Raw genomic sequence first — 27,867 nt, forward strand, 5'->3', positions numbered from 1 at the left:
AGGAATTGGCTAGCGGATAGGAGACAGAGGGTGGTGGTTGATGGTAAATAGTCGTCATAGAGTTTGGTTACGAGCGGTGTGCCTCAGGGATCTGTTTTGGGGCCACTGCTGTTTGTAATTTTTATTAATGATCTGGATGAGGGTATAGTTGGGTGGATTAGTAAGTTTGCTGATGACACCAAAGTCGGAGGTGTGGTAGATTGTGAGGAAAGGTGTCATAGTTTGCAGGGAGACTTAAACAGGTTGCAGAGCTGGGCCGAGAGGTGGCGGATGGAGTTTAATGCGGAGAAGTGTGAGGTAATTCACTTTGGTAGGAATAACAGATGTGTTGAGTATAGGGCTAACGGGAGGACTTTGAATAGTGTGGATGAACAGAGGGATCTAGGTGTATGTGTACATAGATCCCTGAAAGTTGGGAATCAAGTAGATAAGGTTGTTAAGAAGGCATACGGTGTCTTGGCGTTTATTGGTAGGGGGATTGAATTTAGGAGTTGCAGCGTCATGTTGCAACTGTACACAACTCTGGTGCAGCCGCACTTGGAGTATTGTGTGCAGTTCTGGTCCCCACATTACAGGAAGGATGTGGAGGCTTTGGAGAGGGTGCAGAGGAGGTTTACCAGGATGTTGCCTGGTATGGAGGGGAGGTCCTATGAGGAGAGACTGAGGGATTTGGGGTTGTTTTCATTAGAAAGAAAGCGGCTAAGAGGGGATCTTATTGAAACATATAAGATGATTAGAGGTTTAGATAGGGTGGAGAGTGATAGCCTTTTTCCTCGGATGGAGAAAGCTAGCACGAGGGGGCATGGCTTTAAATTAAGGGGTGGTAGTTATAGGACGGATGTCAGAGGTAGGTTCTTTACCCAGAGGGTGGTGGGGGAATGGAATGCCCTGCCTGCTGCAGTTGTAAATGCGCCTAGTTTGGGGGCATTTAAGAGATCCGTGGATAGGTTTATGGACGAAAAGGGATTGGTTTAGATTAGTGGGTCATTGTTTTTTAACTGGTCGGCGCAACATCGTGGGCCGAAGGGCCTGTTCTGCGCTGTAATGTTCTATGTTCTATTTTAAGGAAAGATGTGAATCCATTGGAAGCATTTGGAGAAGGTTTACCAGATGAATACCTGGAATGAATGGGTTGTCTTATGAGAAAAGGTTAGAGAGACTAAGCTTGTATCTACTGTTCACCTGCTTATATTCTGCATTTGTGTTTGTTTACTTTTGTCTTCCACCTGATTTTTATGTGACTGTTTACACCAGAAAATATAATGTACAATTGAGCAGAAAATATGCCTGTGAGTGATTGCGGCAGACATAACCTAACAAGGGCAAGGGAAGGTGATTCCGGAGGCAGTATGTCATATAGTTTAAATTTCCCTGGGCTGAACCTCCTGATAATATCAGAGGTATATTTATAGATAGCTCTTCAGAAAAAAATGGCATGTGCAATTGGTGCAAAGACATTGCTGATCTTCACTGGTATGAAAGTACATTGCTGGTCTGTGCAGGTAGTTGGACTGCAAGCTGCTGCTGGAGTTACCAGCAAGAAACTGAGTCAAACTCTCAAGCAAACTTCAGATGCAGCAAGTGGCACTGGTGTCTGAGTGGTGCCTTTAGTGTTAAATGGAGTAATAAGCCACAGAAGTGAGGCTGAGTACCTGCTGGATGAATGTTGATTTGGATTTCTGCCACATATGCACTTCATCAATTAAAAAAAAAGACTCTTCTGGGCTGCCTTTGGTATAGTGCTGTATGTGTGAAAGCTGACAGCTATCTCCTTGTCATTAATCCATTAAGACCATAATGCAGACAGATTAGTGGTTTTGATTTTGTTGCTGCAGGATGTAGCAGCTTGTAAAGGAGGAGCTGATAAAATAACAGTTCTATAAATTTTGGTGTATCTTTTCTATGAATGCAATCAGTATACAGGACATATGGCATCTAATATGAAAGGTAAGTGAATACTGATATGATGGGACAAGTACTGTCCTATGTCTAAAAGCTTAAGGTACATTTTAGAAACATAAGCAACATGAGTAAATCATTCAGCGCTCTACCACTATTCAAATTAGATGATACTTAAGCTGCTTTAACACTTTCTACCTGCCTTGGTTCCATGTCCTTTAGTATCCTTACCAACGATGATCAGATTATCTCAGTTTTGAAATTTTCAGCTGACCCCCAGCCTTTGTGTGAAGAATCTTGCAATCCAATCGTTACCAAGTGTCTATAACCACAAAATTACAGAATTGTTACAGTACAGAAGGAGGCCATTCAGCCTGTTGTCTCTCAGTATACCTAGTACCATTCTCCCTGTAACTGCACATTCTCCCTACTCTGAAACCAAAAGACAAAATGCTGGAAAATCTCAGCAGGTCTGGCAGCATCTGTAAGGAGAGAAAAGAGCTGACATATCAAGTCCAGACAACCCTTTGTCAAAGCTTTGTTAGATGCCACCAGAGCTGCTGAGATTTTCCAGCATTTTCTCTTTTGGTTTCAGATTCCAGCATCCACAGTAATTTGCTTTTATCGTTTTTCCTTCCTGCTCTGATAATTTGCCATTAATATTAGTTAGCCTTGCAGTGACTCTCGCTCAGTGTCACCCATTTTATCCTTGCTGTGTTCACGCCTTTTCTGCTGATCTCGCAGTGATTCTTGTTCTCTGCCACTTATTTTATTCCTGCTGTGCTCTTGTCTCTCCCTCTTGATTGCAATGACCCCCAACAAATCATTTTACCTTGTGGTGCAATTTACTTCGACTTTATACTGACCTGTAAGATATTAAACATCTTCCTGCTAACTTTTCTCTTTATAAATGTAGATGTAGAAAGTTATGATGGAAATATACAAATAAGGACAAAATGTATGCTTTAAATTGAAGATTAAGTTGTATTCATGCTATGCTAGTTCAACTGTCTGCTTTCTAACCCAGTTTCACTCAATGACTACACTTGATCTTGACTGTGCATTACCACAGGAGATTAATTTGTTTGTATGAAAATAGATTGACATAATGTGAATGTCTTGTTCTGTAACAATGGAAGTGGTTCAACCTGTATTTGTTAAAAAATTCATTTGCTCCCAATGGTTTATTGTATACCATAGATCAGAGCGAAAAGACTGTCTCAGGTCAAATTTCCAAAATGCTTCTATTGAAAGAGAAATCAATCAGTATTCTTGTTCCTAATTATGGCCCAAAGGCGTCACCTGGAAAATGCTTGTAGTTTATGCTGAGTAAGGGACAGGATTATGGTCAACTGTTGTGCTGTCCACTATTGATTTGCCTGCTTGGTGTTTAAGCTCACAGGAGTGGAAGCTTGGGAAGGGGTACATTAGGATTGCCTATCCTCTCGTGCCGTAACCCCAGTGAAAAGTCAGCATCTTCAGCAGTGGGGAGAAAATTGAGGGGTAGTGGGAATAGTGCAGCTTATGTTTCAAAATTTGTGGTAAAAATATATTATTCACAGAATACTACAGTGCAGAATTGGCCCTTCGGTCCATCGAGTCTGCACCTGATGCATTGAAAGGCTCTGACCTGCCCACTAATCTCACTTGCCAGCATTTGGCCCATAGCCTTGAATGTTATGCCGTGCCAAGTACTCATCCAGGTACTTTTTAAATGATGTGAGGCATCACCGCCCTCCCAGGCAGTGCATTCCAGACCATCATCACCCTCTGGGTGAAGAGGTTTTTCCTCAAATCCCCCTTAAAACTCCCACTGCTCACTTTTAACTTGTGTCCCCCTCGTAACTGACCCTTCAACTAAGGGGAACAGCTGCTCCCTATCCACCCTGTCCATGTCCCTCACAATCTTGAACACCTCAACCAGGTCATCCCTTAGTCCAGAGAAAACAACCCAAGCCTATCATATTGAATGGGGATAATTTATTTTATTTTCAATATTAACTATCCTATGTATATGATTCTTGTACTCATCAGCAGTAAGTGGCCCGTGTACAAAGAACAACACAGCACGGGAAACAGGCCCTTCGGCCCAACGAGCCCGTGCTGCCGTCCCACTGTCTCAGTGTCCTATTCGTGATTTTAGTCTACGCCTAATGTGCGAGGATCAGGGAGGTCCAATTTAGGGACAATTTAGTCCCCAATCCCACATCTTTGGGGATGTGGGAGGAAACCGGAGCACCCGGAGGAAACCCACGCAACCACGGGGAGAACGTGCAAACTCCCACAGACACAGGCCCAAATCCATGTGTCCGCACAGCAACAGAGATAGTCTCTGAGCTGTCATGTTGCCCTCGAGATGGTCCAGTTTAAGCACACTAACGACATGAAGCAATAGGCAACTCCCGAAGCAACGTCCAAGAGCAGCCCACTACAACCTGCCGCATGCATGCCCCTTGCTGGACTTAAATGCCTGTGGAGACAAAAAAATTCATTATTAAACAGGCAAAGACTGTAACATCCTGAGGCAAAACGTATTCCCAAGCCTACAATGTTTAGTAAGGCCTACTATATCCCCCTATATGTAGCCCGCTCATGTGGCTGTCTAAGTGACTCTTAAACAACCCTAGCGTGCCTACTTCCACCACCTTACTCGGCAGTGCATTCCACACCCCCACTACCCTTTGCGTGAAAAACTGCCCTCTAATATTTGTCTTATACCTAGCCCCCCTCACCCTAAGCCCGTGACCCCTCGTTCTATCCATTTCTAATAGCGGAAAAAGCTTACCACCATTTACTCTATCTATCCCCTTCATAATCTTATAAACCTCTATTAGATCCCCCCTCAGCCGACGTCTCTCAAGGGAAAACAGCCCAAGTTCATTCAATCTTTCCTCGTAAGACAGCCCTTCCATACCAGGCAGCATCCTGGTAAATCTCCTCTGCACTCTCTCCAGGATCTCTACATCCTTCCGGTAGTACGGCAACCAGAACTGGACGCAGTACTCCAAGTGAGGCCTAACCAACGTTCTATACAACTGCAACATCAGACTCCTACTCTTATATTCTATACCTCTTCCTATGAAGGCTAACATACCATACGCTTTCCTCATCACATTCTGCACCTGCACCGACACCTTCAGGGACTTGTGCACTTGCACCCCCAGGTCTCTCTGCGTATCTATACTCCGGATAGTTCTACCTTTTATCGTATAACTCCCCTCCACATTATTCCGGCCAAAGTGCATCACCTCGCATTTCTCCGGATTAAATTCCATTTGCCATCTATCTGCCCAATCTACCAGCCTGTCTATGTCCTGTTGCATTGCCAGGCACTGCTCCTCAGTACCAGCCAATCCAACCATCTTAGTGTCATCAGCAAATTTGCTGATCACACCACCTACCCCCTCTTCCAAGTCATTAATATGTACCACAAATAGAAGAGGTCCTAGTACCGAGCCCTGCGGCACACCACTGGTGACAGACCTCCAATTGGAAAAGGAGCCTTCCACTACTACTCGCTGTCTCCTCCTCCCAAGCCAGTTCTCCACCCATCTACATACCTGGCCTTGTATCCCATGAGCCTTCACCTTTTCTATCAGCCTACCATGAGGGACCTTGTACATATTTCACCAGTTCTCATCCAGGTCAATTGAAAGGCTAAGAAACCAGTGTTGATTTTATTCTCACTTTCAGACCCCTTAATATTCTCACTACATCTCCAGCTCACATATTGCCGCAAGCACCATCTGACTGGCCTATTTTCCATTCTCTCATTCGATCTCGGCTTCTTGAGAGGATTGGCTTATGAGGAGAGACTGAGTAGACTGGGGCTATACTCATTGGAATTCAGAAGAATGAGAGGAGTTCTTATAGAAACGTATAAGATTATGAAGGAAATAGATAAGATAGAAGCAGGGAAGTTGTTTCCACTGGCAGGTAAGACTAGAACTAGGGGGCATAGTCTCAAAATAAGGGGAAGCAGATTTAGGTCTGAGTTGAGGAGGAACTCCTTCACACAAAGGTTTGTGAATCTGTGGAATTCCTGCCCAGTGAAGCAGTTGAGGCTATCTCATTGAATGTTTTTAAGGCAAGGACAGAGAAATTTTTGAACAGTAAAGGAATTAAGGGTTATGATAAGCGGGTGAGTAAGTGGAGCTGAGTCCACAAAAAGATCAGCCATTATCTTATTGAATGGCGGAGCAGGCTTGAGGGGCCAGATGGCCTACTCCTGCTCCTAGTTCTTATGCTCACTATCATTAACCATTCTTTCTCCACTATCTCAGTGCCTGAGTTAAGCATGTCAGCAGTTTTTTACTTTCAAAGCGTTGCTGAAAATCCTTATTGGAACCCAGTTTTCACCTCTTCCTGCTAGACACGAGAAGCTGAAGTTGATCTTTGAAAAGAGAGGGTTCTAGAGAGATTTAATAAAGGTTTTCATATTTCTAAGGGTGTTTGAAAAGGTGAATGGAGAGTAAAATTTCCACTGGCAGGATTGTGGGCAATTGGAGGATGCTAATTGCCAAATAGAGAAGATGCTTCCACTTGTGAGCAAAACCAAGACAGGATGTTTTATATATAAGATTGTCAGTGATCCATCCAAAGGGTATTCAGGAGAAAGATTTTTTAAAACATGGTGAATAACAGAGATGAGGGGAGATATTGGCATCATGTTAATTTCACTGGATGAGGAATGCAGAAGCCCTGGCCTGGTCTGGGAACATGGTTTCAAATCCTATTATGCCTATTAATCCTATCGACAGAATTTAAATTCATTTGATGCTCTGGAATTGAAAGCAAGTCTCAGCAATGATGACAGCTGTCATCAGTTGTTGTAAAATCCCACTTGGTTTGCTAGTCTTCAGGAAACATAGTAGAGGACATGCCCCTGTCTACATCAACGGGAACGAAGTGGAAATAGTTGAGAGCTTCACGTTTCTAGGTGTCAAGGTCACCAACAACCTGTCCTGGTTCCCCATGCCGACGCTAATAGTTAAGAAAGCCCACCAACGCTTCTACTTTCTCAGGAGGCTGAGGAAATTAGGCACATCTGCTACAACTCTCACCAATGTTTACATATGCACCATAGAAAGCATTCTTTCTGGTTGTATCACAGCTTGGTATAGCTCCTGCTCTGCCCAAGACTGCAAGAAACTACTAAGAGTCATGAATGAAGCTCAGTTTATCACGCAAACCCGTCTCCATCCATTGACTCTGTCTGCATTTTCCACTGCCTCGGAAAAGCAGCCAGCAGAATCAAGGATCCCACTCACCCTGGACATAGTCACTTACACCTTCTTCCATCAGGATAAAGATACAAAAGTCTGAGGACACGTACCAAATGACTGCTGTCATTCAGTCTGCTGTGACTTCCCTGCTGCTGTCAGATTTTTGAATGGGCCTACCTTGTATTAAGTTGATCTTTCTGTACACCCTATGAGTGTAACACTACATTCTGTACTTTCTCCTTTCCCTCTCTATGAACGGTATGCTTTGTCTGTATAGCATGCATTAAACAATTTTTCACTGTATACTAATACATGTGACAATCATAAATCAAATCAAGTAGTGCCCTTTAGGGAAGGAAATCTGTCATCCTTAACCTGTTCTGGCCTACATTTGATTCCAGACCCTCAGCAATGGAAGAAAGGAACAATTAAGTTGGCAGGGCTCGTCGAAGAGGGGCGGAAGATGGCCTGTGTGACCAAGAAAAATTTCACCGGTAGTCCTATTGTTGTGCTGTAGCTTCTGTGCCTCTACGAACCAGAGGGGCTTTTAAGAATTTAAAAAGAACATAAAAGCAGGGAGGTCTTGCTGCAACTCTACAGGGCACTGGTGAGGTCGCAGCTGGAGTACTGTGTGCAGTTTTGGTCGCCGCACTTGCGCAAGGATATTTTGGCCTTGGAGGGAGTGCAGAGGAGGTTCACTAGGCTGATACTAGAGATGAGGGGGTTGGACTATGAACATAAGAACATAAGAAATAGGAGCAGGAGTAGGCCATCTGGCCCTTCGAGCCTGCCCCGCCATTCAATAAGATCATGGCTGATCTGTCGTGGCTCAGTTCCACATTCCCGCCCTCTCCCCATAACCCTTAATCCCCTCTCTTATCAAAAACCCACCAACCCGCGTCTTAAAAATATTTAGCGAGGTAGCCTCCACCACTTCAACAGGCAGAGAATTCCAGAGATTCACCACCCTTTGAGTGAAGAAGTTCTTCCTCAACTCCGTTCTAAACCGCCCCCCCTTTATCTTGAGGCTGTGCCCCCTAGTCCTACTGTCCTTTCTGAGCGGGAAGAGTCTCTCCACCTCTATCCTATCCATCCCATTCATCATCTTATACATCTCAATGAGATCTCCCCTCATTCTTCTAAACTCTAACGAGTACAAGCCTAGTTTATTCAGCCTCTCCTCATAGCTCAACCCCCTCAACTCTGGCATCAGCCTAGTAAACCTCCTCTGCACTCCCTCCAAGGCCAAAATATCCTTGCATAAGTACGGTGCCCAAAACTGCACACAGTACTCCAACTGCGGCCTCACCAATGCCCTATATAGCCGCAGCAAGACCTCCCTACTTTTATATTCAATCCCCCTCGCTATGAAGGCCAGCATCCCATTCGCCTTCCTGACCACCTGCTGCACCTGCAACTAAGTAGACTGGGTCTGTACTCATTGGAGTTTAGGAGGATCAGGGGAGATCTTATAGAGACGTATGAGATAATGAAGGGGATGGATAGGGTAGAGGTAGAGAGATTCTTCCCGCTCAAAGAACAGCAGGACTAGAGGGCACAGCCTCAAGATAAGGGGGGCGCAGTTTAGAACAGAGTTGAGGAGGAACTTCTTCACTCAAAGGGTGGTGAATCTCTGGAATTCTCTGCCCGTTGAAGTGGTGGAGGCTGCCTCGCTAAATATATTTAAGTCACGGGTAGATAGGTTTTTGGCAGGCAAGGGAATTAAGGGTTATGGGGAGAAAGCGGGAAAGTGGAACTGAGCCACTTCAGATCAGCCATGATCTTATTGAATGGTGGGGCAGGCTCAAAGGGCTAGATGGCCTACTCCTGCTCCTACTACTTATGTTCTTAATTTATCTTAGACAGTGAGTTGTTATTGTCTGGAACACGCTGCCTGAAGGGATGATGGAAGCAAATTCAATAGAAAGATTCAACAGGGAATTGGATAACAATGGCTTCAGAATGTAAGATTGCCAGTTGGCCCATTGTGAGAAATGCTGGCATTACAAAGGAGCAATTCACCCAGTGCCATATCTCCGCCTCCTCCTCGTAATCCTGTACATTCTTCCTTTTTCAGATAATCCAATTCCCTCGATTGAAACTGCCTGCACCATACACCCTCAAGCAGCTCATTTCAGAAAACTTGCTGCATGAGAGTTTTCTCATGCATCTTTTTCCAGATCCCTTAATTGCTCCCTCTGGTTCCTGATCCTTCCACAATGGGAACAGTCTCTCCTCTGTTCTACTCTGTCGAGGCCCCTCATGATTTGAATACCAAGAAAAATAGGGTGGTAATAGTAGGGGATTTTAACTTTCTCAACATTGAGCGGGACAGCCATAGTATTAAAGGCTTGGATGGAGAGAAATTTGTTGAATGTATTGAGGAGGAATTTTTCATTCAGTATGTGGATTGTCCAACTCGACAGGGGGCAAAACTTGATCTCCTCTTGGGAAATAAGGAAGGGCAGGTGACAGAAGTGCTAGTGAGATATCACTTTGGGACCAATGACTGTAATTCCATTACTTTTAAGATAGCTATGGAGAATGTTAGGTCTGGCCCAAAAGTTAAAATTCTAAATTGAGGCAAGGCCAATTTTTGATAGTAACAGATAGGAACACTCTTAAAAGTTAATTAGGGAAGTCTGTTGGCAGGCGGCAGGCAAAGAGATGTCAGGTAGATGGGAGACTTTCAAACGTGTGTTAACCAGGGTCCAGGGTAAGCACATTCCTCTTAGAGTTAAGGGCAAGGCTGGCAGAAGTCGGGAACCCTGGATGACTCGGGATATTGAAGCCCTGGTCAAGAAGAAGGAGGCACATGACATGCAGATGCAGCTGGGATCAAGTGGATCCCTTGAAGAGTACAGAGGGTGTAGAAGTAGAATTAAGGGAGAAATCAGGAGGGCAAAAAGGGGACACGAGAGTGCTTTAGCAGATAAGGCAACAGAGAATCCAAAGACCATCTACAAATACATAAAGGACAAAAGAGTAACTAGGGAGAGAGTAGGGCCTCTTAAGGATCAACAAGGTCATCTATGTGCAGATCCACAAGAGATGGATGAGATCCCAAATGAATACTTCTCATCAGTATTTACTGTTGAGAAAAGCATGGATGTTAGGGAACTTGGGGAAATAAATAGTGATGTCTTGAGGAGTGTACACATAACAGGGAAGGAGATGCTGGAAGTCTTAAAGCGCATCAAGATAGATAAATCCCCGGGATCTGATGAAATATATCTCAGGATGTTGTGGGAGGCGAGAGAGGACATTGAGGATTCCCGAGCAGTGATATTTGAATCATCGACAGCCACAGGTGAGGTGCCTGAAGATTGGAGGATGGCAAATGTCGTGCCTTTGTTTAAAAAGGGCTGATTGAGTTTTTTGAAGGGTAACCAAGAAGGTAGATGAGGGCAGTGTAGTTGATGTTGTCTACATGGACTTCAGCAAGGCCTTTGACAAGGTATCGCATGGTAGGTTGTTGCATAAGATTAAATCTGACATCCATCATTATGAAGTGCTTCCAAAAGTTAGTCACGGCATGAATCAGTTCCAGCCTCCTGGTCTACCTGGATTCAGTACAGTTTGCCTATCGCCGCAACAGGTCTGCAGCAAATGTCATTTCCCTGGCCCTGCACTCAACCCTGGAACATCTAGATAATAAGGACACCTATATCAGACTCCTATTTATTGACTACAGCTCAGCCTTCAACACTATTATTCCCACGAAACTCATCTCCAAACTCCATGGTCTGGGCCTCAGCACCTCCCTCTGCGACTGGATCCTGAACTTCCTAACTCACAAACTGCAATCAATAAGGATAGGCAACAACACCTCCTCCACGATCATCCTCAACACAAGTGCCCCACAAGGCTGTGTTCTCAGCCCCCTGCTATATTCCTTATACACCGATAACTGTGGGCCAAATTCCTCTTCAATTCGATTTTCAAGTTTGCTGACACTACTGTAGTGGGTCAGATCTCAAACAACAATGAGGCAGAGTACAGGAATGAGATAGAAAATCTGGTGAACTGGTGCAACAACAATCATCTCTCCCTCAATGTCAACAAAACGAAGAAGATTGTCACTGACTTCAGGAAGCGTAAAGGAAAACATGCCCCTGTCTACATCAATGGGGACGAAGTAGAAAGGGTCGAAGCTTCCGGTTTTTAAATGTCCAGATCACCAACAACCTGTCCTGGTCCCCCCATGCTGACACTATAGTTAAGAAAGCTCACCAACGCCTCTACGTTCTCAGAAGACTAAGGAAATTTGACATGTCAGCTATGACTCTCACAAATTTTACAGATGCGCTATAGAAAGCATTCTTTCTGGTTGTATCACAGCTTGGTGTGGCTCCTGCTCTGCTCAAAACCGTGAGGAACTGCAAAAGGTCGTGAATGTAGCCCAATCTGAGATGTTAAGTGGTTAACATCGCATCTGTCCAATAAGAAATGGAACCAAATCCATTGGCCATAGCTACTGCATTCAGCAGTTTAATGGCACCAGTCCCAGAAGTAGTATGATAAAGCTAAGGCTTAAAATCCGTTGCCCTACAGCCAAACCATTTTGGACTACTGTGGGAGCTCCCTTCGGTCTTAACCCAATTCTATTAAACGATATGGTAGCATACAATGGCACCTATTTTGTCTGTGGAGATGACGCCTTCCTTAGCTTCCCTGGGACTGGTCTGGATTTTGCTATCTAGCGTATGTGGTCCCCTATGTCCGACATTATGACTCTCTGCATCTCCACCCCAAGATACACCTGTTAAGATTAAACTGTCCATGACCGAAGCTCAACGGTTTTGGATGACAGTCTTTCCTGCCCATGGGACAGCAAGGGTGGCTTGAGAGCTGATCAATATGGCATCAGCTCTTGAGAAAATAGCTAATGATACTGTGTATGGATTAAAGGATGTGAGCACCGCCATCTCCGAAGTTTCAGCTGAAGTCTGAGCTATACGGACAGTGGCACTCCAAAATTGAATGGCTTTAGATTATTTGTTGGCGGCTACCGGAGGCATCTGCCCCCTAATAGGCACTGAGTGCTGTACATACATTCCAGACTCTTCCAACAATATCACTGATTTAGCTGAGCATATTAAAAAGACAGCAGACAAAATTAGAACCGAGGGGCAGAACTTTAAGGACTACAATCCCCCTGGCTGGTGGCCTTTGGTAGCCTCTTTGGGGACTGGGGAGAAATGTTAATGCATTTGGGAATCATTATTCTGGTGGTTTGCTTATTACTGTTCTTGCTACAATGTGTTTGTCGATGCCTGGCCTATAACAGAACCCAATCTCCTCTTTAAAGGTTAAAGTTATCATGAAATGATAAAAGGAGTGAATAAGATATTAAGAGATTAACTTCACATGCAACTAAGAACTTCTGAGTTGATTTCAAAATGACAAGCTTAAGACATCTGTGATTAACAAATTTACCCTTTAACAGTTCTCTTTCTTTCAACATAACAATATTATGACCTTAAATATGGTTAACCTGACTAGAACAAAGGATGTCTTGTGATTAGCTATATTATATCAGACCGCATGTGATCATAAGGATTGTAAAAGCTATATAAAGGGGGACTGTCCCATTATTCAGCGCACTTTTACTACCTGACTCCCAGCACTGAGTGGAAGTTACGTAGCAAAGGTTTGCCAGCTTGCATATGTAAGAAGAATAAAGAAGTTTTGAATCGGACAGTGGTTGGTGTTTGCTTTTGTATCAAGGACGGAAGAGTCTCGCGAAAAACAAACTTAACAATTCCATCACGCAAACCAGCCTCCCATCCATTGACTCTGTCTACACTTCCCATTGCCTCAGCAATGCAGCATCATTAAGGACCCCACGCACTCCAGATATTCTCTTTCACCTTCTTCCTTCAGAAAAAAGATCCAAAAGTCTGAGGTCTCGTACCAACTGACTGAAGAGTAGCATCTTCTCTGCTGCTGTCAAACCTTTGAATAGACTTACCTTGCTGCTCCTTCTCTACACCCTAGCTACGACTGTAATACTACATTCGACACTCTCTCGTTTCCTTCTCGATGAATATTTTGTACAGCATGCAAGAAATAATACTTTTTTACTGTATATTAATACATGTGACAATAATAAATCAAATCAAATAATAAATCAAATCAAATCAAGTTGCACAAGACATTGGTAAGGCCACACTTGGAATACTGTGTACAGTTCTGGTCACCCTATTATAGAAAAGATGTTATTAAACTAGAAAGAGTTCAGAAAAGATTTACTAGATGCTACCAGAACTTGATGGCTTGAGTTGTAAGAGAGGATGGATAGACTGGGACTTTTTTCTCTGGAGCGAGGAGGCTGAGGGGTGACCTTATAAACGTCTATGAAATAATGAGGGGCAGAGATTAGATAGATAGTCAACATCTTTTCCCAAAGGTAGAGGAGTCTAAAACTAGAGGCATAGGTTTAAGGTGAGAGGGGAGAGATACAAAAGTATCCAGAGGGGCAATTTTTTCACAGAGCGTGGTGAGTGATTGGAACAAACTGCCAGAAGTAGTAGTCGAGGCAGGTACAATTTTGTCTTTTAAAAAGAGTTAGACAGTTACATGCACAAGATGGCTTTCGAGGCATATGGGCCAACCGCAGGCAATTGAAACTAGCTTATTCGTTAACAAAAAAGGGCAGCATGGACAAGTTGGGCCGAAGGGCCCGTTTCTATGCTGTAAAGCTCTATGACTCTATCAAATCCCCTCGTAACCTTCTCCAAAATTTTGATTTGATTTGATTTGATTTATTGTCACGTGTATTAACATACATAGAAACATTGAACAGTACAGCACAGCACAGGCCATTTGGCCCTCAATGTTGTGCCGAGCTACATCCAAACCCAAGATCAAGCTATCCCACTTCATATAATTCTGGTGTGCTCCATGTGCCTATCCAATAACTGCTTGAAAATTCCTGAAGTGTCTGACTACACTATCACAGCAGGCAGCGCATTCCACACCCCAACCACTCTGAGTGAAGAATCTACCTCGGACATCCCTTCTATATCTCCCACCATGAACCTTATAGTTATGCCCCCTAGTAACAGTTACATCCACCCGAGGAAATAGTCTCTGCACGTCCACTCTATCAATCCGCCTCATCATCTTATAAACCTGTTCTTGTTTCAGTTGGTAGGTGACCTCAGACATAAGAACATAAGAACATAAGAAATAGGAGCAGGAGTAGGCCATCTGGCCCTTCGAGCCTGCCCCGCCATTCAATAAGATCATGGCTGATCTGTCGTGGCTCAGTTCCACTTTCCCGCCCTCTCCCCATAACCCTTAATCCCCTCTCTTATCAAAAACCCATCAACCCGCTTCTTAAAAATATTTAGCGAGGCAGCCTCCACCACTTCAACGGGCAGAGAATTCCAGAGATTCACCACCCTTTGAGTGAAGAAGTTCCTCCTCAACTCCGTTCTGAACCGCCCCCCCTTTATCTTGAGGCTGTGCCCCCTAGTCCTACTGTCTTTTTTGAGCGGGAAGAGTCTTTCCACCTCTATCCTATCCATCCCATTCATCATCTTATACGTCTCAATGAGATCTCCCCTCATTCTTCTAAACTCTAACGAGTACAAGCCTAGTTTATTCAGCCTCTCCTCATAGCTCAACCCCCTCAACTCCGGTATCAGCCTAGTAAACCTCCTCTGCACTCCCTCCAGGGCCAAAATATCCTTGCGCAGGTGCGGCGCCCAAAACTGCACACAGTACTCCAGCTGCGGCCTCACCAATGCCCTATACAGCTGCAGCAAGACCTCCCTACTTTTATATTCAATCCCCCTCGCTATGAAGGCCAGCATCCCATTCGCCTTCCTGACCACCTGCTGCACTTGCAGGCTGGGTTTTTGCGACTCATGCACAAGGACCCCGAGGTCCCTCTGCACCGTCGCCTGCTGCAGTTTTTCGCCACGTAAGTAATAGTCCTTCCTACCATTATTCCTACCAAAGTGGACCACCTCACACTTGCCAACATTAAATTCCATTTGCCATTTCCTGGCCCATTCGCCCAGCCTATCTAGATCCTTCTGCAGACTCTCCACACCCTTGTATCTTTTTCCCAACGGAAGAACAAAGAACAGTACAGCACAGGAAACAGGCCCTTTGGCCCTCCAGGCCTGTGCCGCTCATTGATCCAACTAGACCATTCGTTTGTATCCCTCTGTTCCCAGGCTACTCGTGACTATCCAGGTAATTTTTAAATGATGCCAGTGTGTCTGCCTCCACCACCCTACTTGGCAGTGCATTTCAGGCCCCTACCACCCTCTGAGTAAAAAATGTCCCTCTGATATCGGAGTTATACCTCACCCCTCTCACCTTGAGCCTGTGACCCTATCTAGTTGGATCAATGAGCGGATCAATGAGTTGGATCAATTGCCTTGATGATTATTTTCCAAACATCGCTGGATTCCGGGGAAGTGCCGGAAGATTGGAAAACGGCTAATGTTACGCCGTTGTTTAAGAAGGGTGGCAGGCAAAAGGCAGGGAATTATAGGCTGGTTAGTTTAACGTCTGTTGTGGGTAAAATGTTCGAATCCGTGATCGAGGAGAAAATAGCGAGGCATCTTGAGGAGAATTGTTTGATAGAGCAGACGCAGCATGGTTTCGTTAAGGGGAAGTCGTGTCTGATGAATTTATTGGCGTTCTATGAGGATGTGTCTAGGGCAGTGGATAGAGGAGAGCCGGTGGATGTGGTCTTCCTTGATTTTCAGAAGGCGTTTGATAAGGTGCCGCACAAGAGGTTGTTATAGAAGGTTAGGGGGCATGGAGTTGGGGGTAGGGTGTTAGCGTGGATAGGGGATTGGCTGTCAAATAGGAGGCAGAGAGTGGGGGTCAATGGGTGCTATTTGGATTGGCGGTTGGTGACTAGTGGAGTGCCCCAGGGGTCGGTGCTGGGGCCTCAGCTATTTACCATTTATATAGATGATCTGGAGGAGGGAACTGAGTGTATGGTGTTGAAATTTGCTGATGACACCAAGATTGGTGGAACGGCAAATTGCGTGGAGGGTGTGGAAAGTCTGCAGAAGGATCTAGATAGGCTGGGCGAATGGGCCAGGAACTGGCAAATGGAATTTAATGTTGGCAAGTGTGAAGTTATCCACTTTGGTAGGAATAATGGTAGGAAGGACTATTAATTACATGGCGAAAAACTGCAGCATGCGACAGTGCAGAGGGACCTCGGGGTCCTTGTTCCTGAGTCACAAAAACCCAGCCTGCAGGTGTAGCAGGTGGTCAGGAAGGCGAATGGGATGCTGGCCTTCATAGCGAGGGGGATTGAATATAAAAGTAGGGAGGTCTTGCTGCAACTGTACAGGGCACTGGTGAGGCCGCAGCTGGAGTATTGTGTGCAGTTTTGGTTGCCGCACTTATTTGGCCTTGGAGGGAGTGCAGAGGAGGTTTAGGCTGATACTGGAGTTGAGGGGGTTGAGCTATGAGAGGCTGAATAAACTAGGGTTGTACTCGTTAGAGTTTAGAAGAATGAGGGGAGATCTCATTGAGACATATAAGATGAATGGGATGGATAGGATAGAGGTGGAGAGGCTCTTCCCACTCAGAAAGGACAGTAGGACTAGAGGGCACAGCCTCAAGATAAAGGGGGGGGGGTGTGGTTTAGAATGGAGTTGAGGAGGAACTTCTTCAGTCAAAGGGTGGTGAATCTCTGGAATTCTCTGCCCGTTGAAGTGGTGGAGGCTGCCTCGCTAAATATATTTAAGACACGGGTTGATAGGTTTTTGATAGGCAAGGGGATTAAGGGTTATGGGGAGAAAGCGGGAAAGTGGAACTGAGCCACGACAGATCAGCCATGATCTTATTGAATGGCGGGGCAGGCTCAAAGGGCTAGATGGCCTACTCCTGCTCCTATTTCTTATGTTCTTATGTGACCCCTCGAAGGTGGAAGAGAGAATGTCCCGGGTGCATGGGATTCTTAATTATGCTGGCTGCTTTGCTGTGGCAGCCGGAAGTGTAGTCAGTGTCAGTGAGGACTGGGTTACGTTCCCGACCTTTTGTAGTTTCTTGCAGTCTTGGGCAGAGCAAAATCCCAACTTTGGCGTAACAGAAATTCCTGATCCCTGGAACCATTCCGGTGAATCGTTTCTGCAACTCTCTCCACTGCCTTCACATATAAAGCACGCGAAACAGGAATATTTGCAGGGAAATGGATAGAGGGTGGGAAAAAGTTGTGAAGCTCTTTCAAAGAGCTAGCAAAGGCACGATGGGCCGGAAGGTATCCTGAGTTATATATTAGGCACGTGTTATCCCCCCGCCACTGTTTCCACAGGATTGTAGATCTGTTACTGTTGTGTAGCGTATGTGGTTAAAACAACTATCAGCATTTTGCAGCAAGCAAATGGATATATTTAGATGTTTTAAAATGTGCGGAAATAAAATGTTTTAAATTATCCTCCTTTTCCTTTCCAATGTTCGTGGATCTTTCGCCTCCTCGAGTTTCCTGGAAACTTTCAGAGCATAGAGCGCGGTTTATTAGGAATGAAACGGGTATGTGTACTGCTGCAATCCTGTTTTGATTTGGCTGTTTGGCAGTACTGAAAAGGAGACGCGCTGTGGAAGGATTTTGCCTCGCAATCCTCTCTCTTTTCCCAGCAATACTGAAAAGATCTGGCAACTTCTTGCTTCCAATTCCCATCTGCTTGTCGTTCCGGGCGGGGCGGCAGCTGGGGGAAGGGAAACTTCGAAATCCATCCCATGACTTGGCTGTTTCTGAGTTTTGAGTGGGGATAGTGTCGTAGCTGAAGTCTCTCTTTCAATACCAACCCAGGAATCAGTTCTTAAAACCCCGGACTTTAGATTGTGGAGGAACAGACGGCTGGAAGCAGAGAGGGAATGAAGGTTTGTACTTAAACCTGTGTGTGTATATCTGGGCAGAATTCAGATGTGACTGGATTATCGAGGCGTCCTGTCCCCTTGGTACCCCCGCCCCCCGCCGCCCTCCCCCCCATTAACCGCAAGTTTTGCACCACTCCCCTGCTCTGTGGTTATGTTATTTTCTGCGCAATTTGTACGGCGTTTGTTTTCGAAGTGAAAGGTAGCCAGTGCCGGGGCCGCTGTAACATTGTAATTTCACCATGTTCCGTGGCAACAGTGCTGTTCCATTACTAACCTCGAAGTTATTTCTCAATGTGTCTACTGAACATGTTACAGCAAGTGTAGAACGATTAACAATTGTGCCTTTATGGCCAAAATAAACTGGCTGTTAGGATTCATTTAAAAACAAAACTTCCTAAAGAGGTTGTGGGACTGTTTTGAATTGCAATTTCGTGTTTAATATTTTAAGATTTGTTGCCTGTGGGGAGGAATAGCGTTATATAAACATGTAAAACAAAAGAGTTCTGGTTATGATTTATCCTGATTTAAAGGGTTGTTTGTAGTACTTGGAGACTGTAGTCTGCTCAGAAAGCTGTGCACACACAGGAGAATTTACTCAACTTTGGCGACAGGCATTTGGTTCTTGGATAAGGATTTAAGGAATTTTCGCAGGAGGTACATAGCGGCGTCAGTTGTCGCATTGATCGAGACAAGTTCAGTAAATATTTGATCCTTGGAGAGCATGGAGATCAAGATTTGTGGGAGGTTGTTCCAGTCCTTATTTATTATTTGAGGGTGAGGGTAGAGAGAAGGAGAAAGGTGTTAGCAGAAGTGGCATGTTGGTGTGTATACAGTTGGAGTTGTTTGTTTATGAACTTGGGTCACTTTTGGGTTTGATATACTACTTATAAATATTTAAGCGTCTATTCAAAATATTGTATTTCGTGTCAACCTGGTAAATTTCAGGAATTCCGTGTGAAGGGATAGGAGATGCTGTATAATTTAATCCAAGGTGCAACAGTAAATGTATTGTTCACTCATGGAGGAGGAGAAAGTGGGTTCCCGGACACGCGTCCTTTGTTTGAACAGAGGGGAGTACGGTAGGATGAGAGAAGAATTGGCAAATGTTGACTGGGGGAGCGCATTGGAAGGTAGGTCTGCTGAGGAGCAGTGGAGGATCTTTAAGGAGATCTTTCTTGGTGCTCAGCAGAAATTTATTCCGATGGTTAAAAAGGACCGTAGGAGGAGAGGTAATAAGCCGTGGATAACGAAGGAGGTGAAGGAAAGTGTTAAATTAAAAGCGGAGGAATTTAGAGTAGCTAAGAGTAGTGGGTGAGAAGAGGATTGGGAGAGGTTTAAATGTCAACAAAGATTGACAAAGAAGTTGATAAAGAAGGGTAGGAGAAACTATGAAGCTGGGCTAGCGCTTAATATAAAAAAGGATAGCAAGAGTTTTTATAAATATATAAAAAGGAAGAGGCTGGCTAGGGTGAACGTTGGACCCTTAGAGGATGAGAGGGGGGACTTAGTGGTAGGGGATGGGGAAATGGCTGAGGCCTTAAATAACTTTTTTTTGTTTCTGTCTTCACGGAGGAGGACGTGAATAATTTGCCGGGTGTTAGCGATGGAAAGGTGGTAGGACTGGAGGGTCTTAATGACATTACTGTTACTAGAGAGGCGGTGCTCGGCAGACTGGAGGGACTGATTGTGGACAAGTCCCCAGGACCGGATGGAATGCATCCGAGGGTTCTGAAAGAAATGGCGGAGGTGATAGTGGATGCCTTGGTGGTTATTTTCCAAACGTCGCTGGATTCCGGGGAAGTGCCGGAAGATTGGAAAGCGGCTAATGTTACGCCGTTAAGAAGGGTGGCAGGCAAAAGGCAGGGAATTATAGGCCGGTTAGTTTAACGTCTGTTGTAGGTAAAATGTTATAATCTGTCATCAAGGAGGAAATAGCGAGGCATCTTGAGGGGAACTGCTTGATAGAGCAGACGCAGCATGGTTTCGTTAAGGGGAAGTCGTGTCTGGCAAATTTACTGGAGTTCTATGAGGATGTGTCTAGGGTGGTGGATAGAGGAGAGCCGGTGGATGTGGTGTTTCTTGATTTTCAGAAGGCGTTTGACAAGGTACCTCAAGAGGTTATTGCAGAAGGTAAGGGGGCATGGAGTTGGGGGTAGAGTGTTAGCATGTATAGAGGATTGGTTGTCAAATAGGAGGCAGAGAGTGGGGGTTAATGGGTGCTATTCGGATTGGCGGTTGGTGACTAGTGGAGTGCCCCAGGGGTCGGTGCTGGGGCCTCAGCTATTTGCCATTTATATAGATGATCTGGAGGAGGGAACCGAGTGTATGGTGTCGAAATTTGTTGATGACACCAAGATTGGTGGAACGGCAAATTGCGCGGAGGGTGTGGAGAGTCTGCAGAAGGATCTAGATAGGCAGGGCGAATGGGCCAGGAACTGGCAAATGGAATTTAATGTTGGCAAGTGCGAGGTGGTCCACTTTGGTAGGAATATGGTAGGAAGGACTATTACTTACGTGGCGAAAAACTGAAGCAGGCGACGGTGCAGAGGGACCTTGGGGTCCTTGTGCATGAGTCGCAAAAACCCAGCCTGCAGGTGCAGCAGGTGGTCAGTAAGGCGAATGGGATGCTGGCCTTCATAGCGAGGGGGATTGAATATAAAAGTAGGGAGGTCTTGCTGCAGCTGTATAGGGCATTGGTGAGGCCGCAGCTGGAGTACTATGTGCAGTTTTGGTCGCCGCACTTACGTAAGGATATTTTGGCCTTGGGAGTGCAGAGGAGGTTTACTAGGCTGATACCGGAGTTGAGGGGGTTGAGCTATGAGGAGAGGCTGAATAAACTAGGCTTGTATTCGTTAGAGTTTAGAAGAATGAGGGGAGATCTCATTGAGACGTATAAGATGATGAATGGGATGGATAGGATAGAGGTGGAGAGACTCTTCCCGCTCAGAAAGGACAGTAGGACTAGGGGGCACAGCCTCAAGATAAAGGGGGGGTGGTTTAGAACGGAGTTGAGGAACTTCTTCACTCAAAGGGTGGTGAACCTCTGGAATTCTCTGCCCGTTGAAGTGGTGGAGGCTGCCTCGCTAAATATTTTTAAGACGCGGGTTGATGGGTTTTTGATAAGCGAGGGGATTAAGGGTTGTGGGGTGAAAGCGGGAATGTGGAACTGAGCCACGACAGATCAGCCATGATCTTATTGAATGGCAGGGCAGGCTCGAAGGGCTAGATGGCCTACTCCTGCTCCCATTTCTTATGTTCTTAAGATAATTGGCAAAAGAGCTAGGGGGTAACAGGTGGAAAAACTTTAAGGCAGTAAATGGTTAGAATTTGGAATGTACCTCCTGGTAGGATGATAGATACAGCTTCAATTGTAACTTTGGAGAAATGGTGGAGAGAACATTTCAGCAATATGGAGAAAGAGTAGGGCATGGTGGGACTAACCGAATTGCCTTTGGAAAGGGCTGACTTGATTTGATGTATTATTGTCACATGTATTGGTATACAGTGAAAAATATTTTCTTGCGTGTGATACATACAAAGGGTACTGTACTTAGGAAAGGAGAGGGGGCAGAATGTAGTGTTAGAGTCATAGCTAGGGTGTAGAGAAAGGTAGGCCGATTCAGAAGTCTGAAGGCAGCAGAGAAAAAACTTCTTGAGTCGGTAAGAGAGAATGTCCAGTGTGAGTGGAGTCCTTGATTATGCTGGCTGCTTTTCCAAGGCAGTGACAAGTGTAGGTAGAGTCAATGGTTGGAGGCGGTTTGCGTGATGGACTGGGCTTCGTTCATGACCCTTAGTAGTTTCTTGCAGTCTTGGGCAGAGCAAGAGTCAAGCTATGATACAACCAGAAAGAATACTTTCAATGGTACATCTGTAAAAGTTGGTGAGAGTCATAGCTGACATGCCAAATTTCCTTAGTCTTAGGAAGTAGAGCATTGGGGGCTTTTTTAACTATAGTGTCAGCATGGGGGGACCAGAACAGGTTGTTGGTGATCTGGACCCCTAGAAATTTGAAGCTCTCAACCATTTCCATTTCATCCTCGTTAATGTAGACAGGAGCATGTCCTTCACTACGCTGACAAAGACCTGATGGACTTTTATTACTCCATAACTTAAATAATGTGTAATAATTTAAGGGGATAGGGGATAACTTTAATGCAATAGGGAAGGCCGACTTTAAGAGATTTGATTTAATATATTGTCATGTATTAACATACAGTGAAAAGTATTGTTTCTTGCGCGCTATAAGAACATAAGAAGCAGGAGTAGGCCATCTAGCCCTTCGAGCCTGCCCCGCCATTCAGTAAGATCATGGCTGATCTGAAGTGGCTCAGTTCCACTTTCCCGCTTTCTCTCCATAACCCTTAATTCCCTTGCCTACCAAAAACCTATCTACCCGTGACTTAAATATATTTAGTGAGGCAGCCTCCACCACTTCAACGGGCAGAGAATTCCAGAGATTCACCACCCTTTGAGTGAAGAAGTTCCTCCTCAACTCTGTTCTAAACTGCCCCCCCCTTATCTTGAGGCTGTGCCCTCTAGTCCAGCTGTCCTTTCTAAGCGGGAAGAATCTCTCTACCTCTACCCTATCCATCCCCTTCATTATCTTACACATCTCTATAAGATCCCCCCCCTCATCCTTCTAAACTCCAACGAGTACAGACCCAGTCTATTTAGTCTCTCTTCATAGTCCAACCCCCTCATATCCGGCATCAGCCTAGTGAACCTCCTCTGCGCTCCCTCCAAGGCCAATATATCCTTTCACAAGTGCGGCGACCAAAACTGCACACAGTACTCCAGCTGCGGCCTCACCAGTGCCCTGTACAGTTGCAACAAGACTTCCCTGCTTTTATATTCTATCCCCCTCCCTATAAAGGCCAGCATCCCATTCGCCTTCTTGATCATCTGCAGACTGGGTTTTTGCGACTCATGCACAAGGACCCCCAGGTCCCTCTGCACCGTAGCATGCTGCAGCTTTTCGCCCTTTAAATAGTAATCCCTCCTACTATTATTCCTGCCAAAGTGGATAACCTCACACTTGCTAACATTGTACTCCATCTGCCAGGTCCTCGCCCACTCGCTCAGCTTATCTAGATCCCTCTGCAGACTTTCCACACCCTCCGCACAATTTGCTTTTCCACTCATCTTTGTGTCATCAGCAAATTTCGACACCCTACACTCAGCCCCCTCCTCCAGATCATCTAAATAAATGGTAAATATACAAACAAAGCATACCGTTCATAGAGAAGGAAACAAGACAGTGCAGAATGTAGTGTAACAGTCATAGCTAGGGTGTAGAGAAAGAATTAACTTCATGCAAGGTAAGTCCATTCAAAAGCCTGACGGAAGCAGGGAAGAAACTGTTCTTGAGTCGGTTGGTAGGTGACCTTAGACCTTTGTATCTTTTACCCAAAGGAAGAGGATGGAAGAGAGAATATCCAGGGTGCAGGGAGTCCTTAATTATGCTGGCTGCTTTTTGGAGGCAGTGGGAAGTGTAGACAGAATTGATGGATGGGAGGTTGGTTTGCGTGATGAATTGGGTTACATTCACGACCTTTTGTAGTTCCTTGCAGTGTTGGGCAGAGCAGGAGCCATACCAAGCTGTGATGCAATCAGAAAGAATGCTTTCTACGGTGCATCTGTAAAAGTTGGTGAGAGTCGTAGCTGATGTGCCAAATTTCCTTCATCTTCTGAGAAAGTAGAGTGTTGGTGGACTTCCTTTACTATAGTGTTGGCATGGGGGGACCCGTACAGGTTGTTGGTGATCTGGACACCTCGAAACTTGAAGCTCTCGACCTTTTCTACTTCATCCCTGTTGATGTAGACAGCGGCATAAAATTGGATAGTATTAATTAATATAAATTGTAGTAAATTAAAAAGTATACATAAATAATTGAAAAATAAATGGGAGTAAGGAATTGCTAAACTGAAATGCATGGTGCATGTGTATATACTATATACCATAAGTAGTTAATTTTTCAAAGTAAAATGATGGAATGCCTGAGACTTATTGTCTGCACTTTATGTACCTTGTGGGAACTGGGGGACACTGCTAATGCTGGAAGTGTGTCTAATTCCATGCTGTCTGATATGTCAGCAACTAGCCTTGTGTGGTTAATGAGGAACCCAGCTGTGGCTCATTGCAGTTCTGATTAGTACATCAAAAATTAGCGATCGGCATTTTGGGGCTGTGTGTGTGTTCTCAAACTCGCGTGAACTCTTCTGTGCATTTCTTGAAATAGTGGGTATTTTATTTGGCTATTGTGGTTGTAAATGTGTAAGTATATTTACACATATGAAGTACATTTATCTGTACCATTTGAGGGATGTAAAGCATTTGACTAAAATTAGTGTGCACCACCATAACAAGTGGCAAATTGTCAATTTGTTTGGACAACACGGTTCTAGCTGTTCAAGCTAAAACTCGGGGCTCCTGAGCTTTAGGAATGTCTGGAGTCACTACAGGACTGAGGCTGAGAATTTCTTGGCATACACGTTCCTGCAGTCAGAGTCTTTAGGAGGATAGATAATGAGTGGCCATCTGGCGTGTAGGAGAAGGCAGACGTTCTGTTAGATTGCGGCATTTTCAAATCAATTTTCAGTGCTGAATACCAGTAAGATGATAACACTTTGGACGTGCATCACTGGCACTGTGGGGAAAGGAACGGCGGTGGGGTACAGTGAGCAGAATCAAGTCAGGGAAAATAGTGGACTTAATAGACAACTATTCCTGTAACTGCTAGTATGAGGCCTGTATTGTACATTTCATCCCTGGTGTCTCGATAAGGAAAGTCACTAAGTGCAGAACATTTTGAGAGGAGAAACAGCCAGAAGTCATAGCCAGGTGGGAACTAATGACATAGGAAGTAAGTAGTACTGAGATCCTGTGTTAGGAGTTACTGTTCTTGTTAATATGGCAGAGAATTGGCATCATGATGACATGGAGGAAAAAAGTGAATGGAAGACTGGGAGAGGCTATTAACACTAGAATAAGAAATAGTTCAGAAATAGAGATAAGTCTGGGTCAATGCAAGGCTGTCCAAGATGGAATGCAAACATGCAGAGCACAATGAATAAAGTTGGTGAGTCGCAGGCTGAAGTAACCACATGGAATGACAATATATAGCAATAATAGAGACCTGCTCAAGGAGAGGAGTATTAGGAACTTAATATTCATAACTGGAATGTATTCAGGAAAGATTAGGAGGGGTTACAAGGAGGTGGGTGATCAAATAAACTATTACAGCATTAAAAGGGCTGATGTTGCTGAGTGGGTGAAGACAAAATCTAGTGTGTTGGAGTTACGAGCAACAGAATTGCTGTATCAATAATATTGGCCAGTAAATTGTGGGAAGGGAGTGGAAAGGAGCACATTTCCAGGCAAATTTACTGAAAGACTTAATAACTGCAGAGTGATGGTGTGGAAACTTCAATTATCCCAATATATTGTAGTAGTAATAATATAAAGGGCCAAGAGAGAGGGGGAAGATTTCCTGAAATGTGTACAAAAGATTGATCAGTGTCCAATGAGAAAGGAAGCAGTGCTGGATTGAGTTTGAGGAATGAAGTGAGGCAATGGAACAAGTTTCTGTGAGGAAGCATTTGGGAAATAGTGATCATATCATCAGGTTTAGAATAGTTATGGAAAATGACTAGCTACAATCAAAGGTAGAAACAAAGAGATAATGTCAGTAAGGCAAAAAGATTTATTAAAATCAAAAATTCTTCAACAAAACATTGGGAGACCTTCAAGGGGCAATTGGTTCTCATACAGATTAAACATTAATCTCATGAAGGGGAAAGAAAGGACTTCCAAATGTAGCATTCCCTGGATGAGTAAAGAGAGAAATTAAAATGAAATAGAAGAAGAGGTTGATAATATAGAAACTCAGAACTTCAAAAGGACATAACTGGCATAGAGACAGGTTATAAGAGTAGATTAGTGGCTAATATCAAAGGAAACACCATAACTTTTTATCAAGATATAAATAGTAAAAGGGTATTCAAAGAATGGCTGGAGTCGACTGGGGAGAAATTCTTTTGCAGGGAGAGGATACGTCTAAGGTATGAACTCAGTACTTTTTATATCTTCACTAGGGAATTGGCTGCTGCCAGTGTGAAGGAGAAGGCAAGGAAGATAATGGACAGAATAAAAATAGATGATAACATAAGAACTTAAGGCTTAGGAGCAGGAGTAGACCATTCAAGCCTGCTTTGATATTCAATTAAGATCAAGGCTGAGATAGTTGTAGCCTCAACTCCACCTGTCTGTCTCCCATAACTCTTGACTGCCTTGTCTGTCAAAAATCTAACTTATCCTTTAATAAATTAAATGTCTCAGCCTCCATTGCTTTCAGGGGAAGAAAATTCCACAGACTAGCAACCATAGGCAGCACTGTGACAAAGTGGTTAGCACTGCTTCATCATAATGCCAGTGAACCAGGTTCGATTGTGGCCTTGGGTTACTATCTATATGGAGTTTGCACATGCTCCCCGTGTCTACGTGGGTTTCCTCTGGGTGCTCCGGTTTCCTCCCCTATTCCAAAGATGTGGGGGTTAGGTTGATTGACCATGCTAAATTGGCTCTTGATGCCAGAGGGACTAGGAGGATCAATATCTGGGGTTATGGGAATAGGACCTGTGTGGGATTGTTGTCAATGCAAGCTTGATGGGCCAAATGGCCTCCTTCTGCACTGTAGATTCTATGATTCTGAGAGAAATAAAATTCTCTTCATCTCTGTTTTACAGGAGAGAGCTTTTATTTTCACGCTGTTCTCTGGGTTTATCCTCCCCAAGAGGAAACATTCTCTCAGTATGTGCTTTATCAAGTCCCCTCAGAATCTTAAATCTTTCAATATGATCATGTCACAGTCGAACACTAACGAGTATCAGCCTATTCATAGAATTCATAGAATCATATAGTGCAGAAAGAGACCCTTCGGTCCATTGAGTCTGCACCGAGCACAATCCCATCCAGGCCCCACCCCCATATCCCTACACATTTTACCCATTAATCCCTCTAACCCACGCATCCCAGGATATGAAGGGGCAATTTTACCAATGGCCAATCAACCTAACCCACACATCTTTGGACTGTGGGAGGAAACTGGAGCACCCGGAAGAAACCCGCGCAAACACGAGAATGTGCAAACTCCACACAGACAGTGACCCGAGCCAGGAATTGAACCCAGGTCCCTGCAGCTGTGAAGCAGCAGTGCTGACCACTGTGCCGTCTAAACGTCTTATCTCTGTAAGATAAACCCTTTATCCCAGGAATGAGTGGCGTGAGCCTGAATTGTTTCTAATGTAATTATATTATTTTTCGAATAAGTAGACCAAAACGGCACACTGTATTCTGGATGTGGTCTCGCCAAGGCAGCAAAACATTCCTACTTTTATACTCCATTCCCCATGTAATAAACATTCCACTTGCCGCCTTAATCATTTACTGTACCTGCATACTAACTTGTACCAGGACACCCAGGTCTGCAAGTGCAAGACACAATATGTAACCAAATTCTTTAACAAGGAGAGAGAAAACGGGGAACTACAGACTTGATATCAGTAATGGGAAAAGACTCGTATCTATTGTAAAGAATGTGATAACTGAACACTTAGAAAACAATGGGCATATTAGGCAGAGTCAACATGGATTTATGAAAGGGAAATCACACTTGACACAGCTGTTGGCAGTTTTCTGAGGATGCAGCTAGCAGAATAGGTAAGGAGGAGCCAGTAGATGTGGTGTATGTGGATTTGCCGAAGGGTTTTAGAGGTTATTGAACAAAAATGTGGGGTGAGGGTGGAATATACTGATATCGATTGAGAATTGATTAACATACAGAAGACAGTAGGGATAAACTGGTCATTCTCAGGTTAG

General features: G+C 44.5%; 1 protein-coding gene across 9 annotated transcripts in view; it reads left to right on the top strand.

The window, feature by feature from the left end:
* Window positions 1–27,867, top strand: part of lifra (LIF receptor subunit alpha a) — a 237,781-nt gene that overhangs the window by 112,228 nt on the left and 97,686 nt on the right. The window contains exon 1 of one of the 9 annotated variants that reach the window (XM_080189542.1): window positions 1,069–1,149. The exons of 4 other annotated variants lie outside the window; for them this stretch is intronic. The gene's annotated coding sequence lies outside the window, so the exon portion shown is untranslated. Of the gene's footprint in view, window positions 1–1,068; window positions 1,150–1,840; window positions 1,948–17,173; window positions 17,371–17,617; window positions 17,643–17,682; window positions 17,994–27,867 lie in introns of those variants that run through there. 4 more of the 9 variants (XM_080189539.1, XM_080189543.1, XM_080189545.1 and 1 more) reach the window with 4 other exon arrangements.

This window comes from Carcharhinus amblyrhynchos, chromosome 5, assembly GCF_965287045.1.
Source record: "Carcharhinus amblyrhynchos chromosome 5, sCarAmb.v2.hapA, whole genome shotgun sequence".
Classification (NCBI taxonomy): Eukaryota; Metazoa; Chordata; class Chondrichthyes; order Carcharhiniformes; family Carcharhinidae; genus Carcharhinus; species Carcharhinus amblyrhynchos.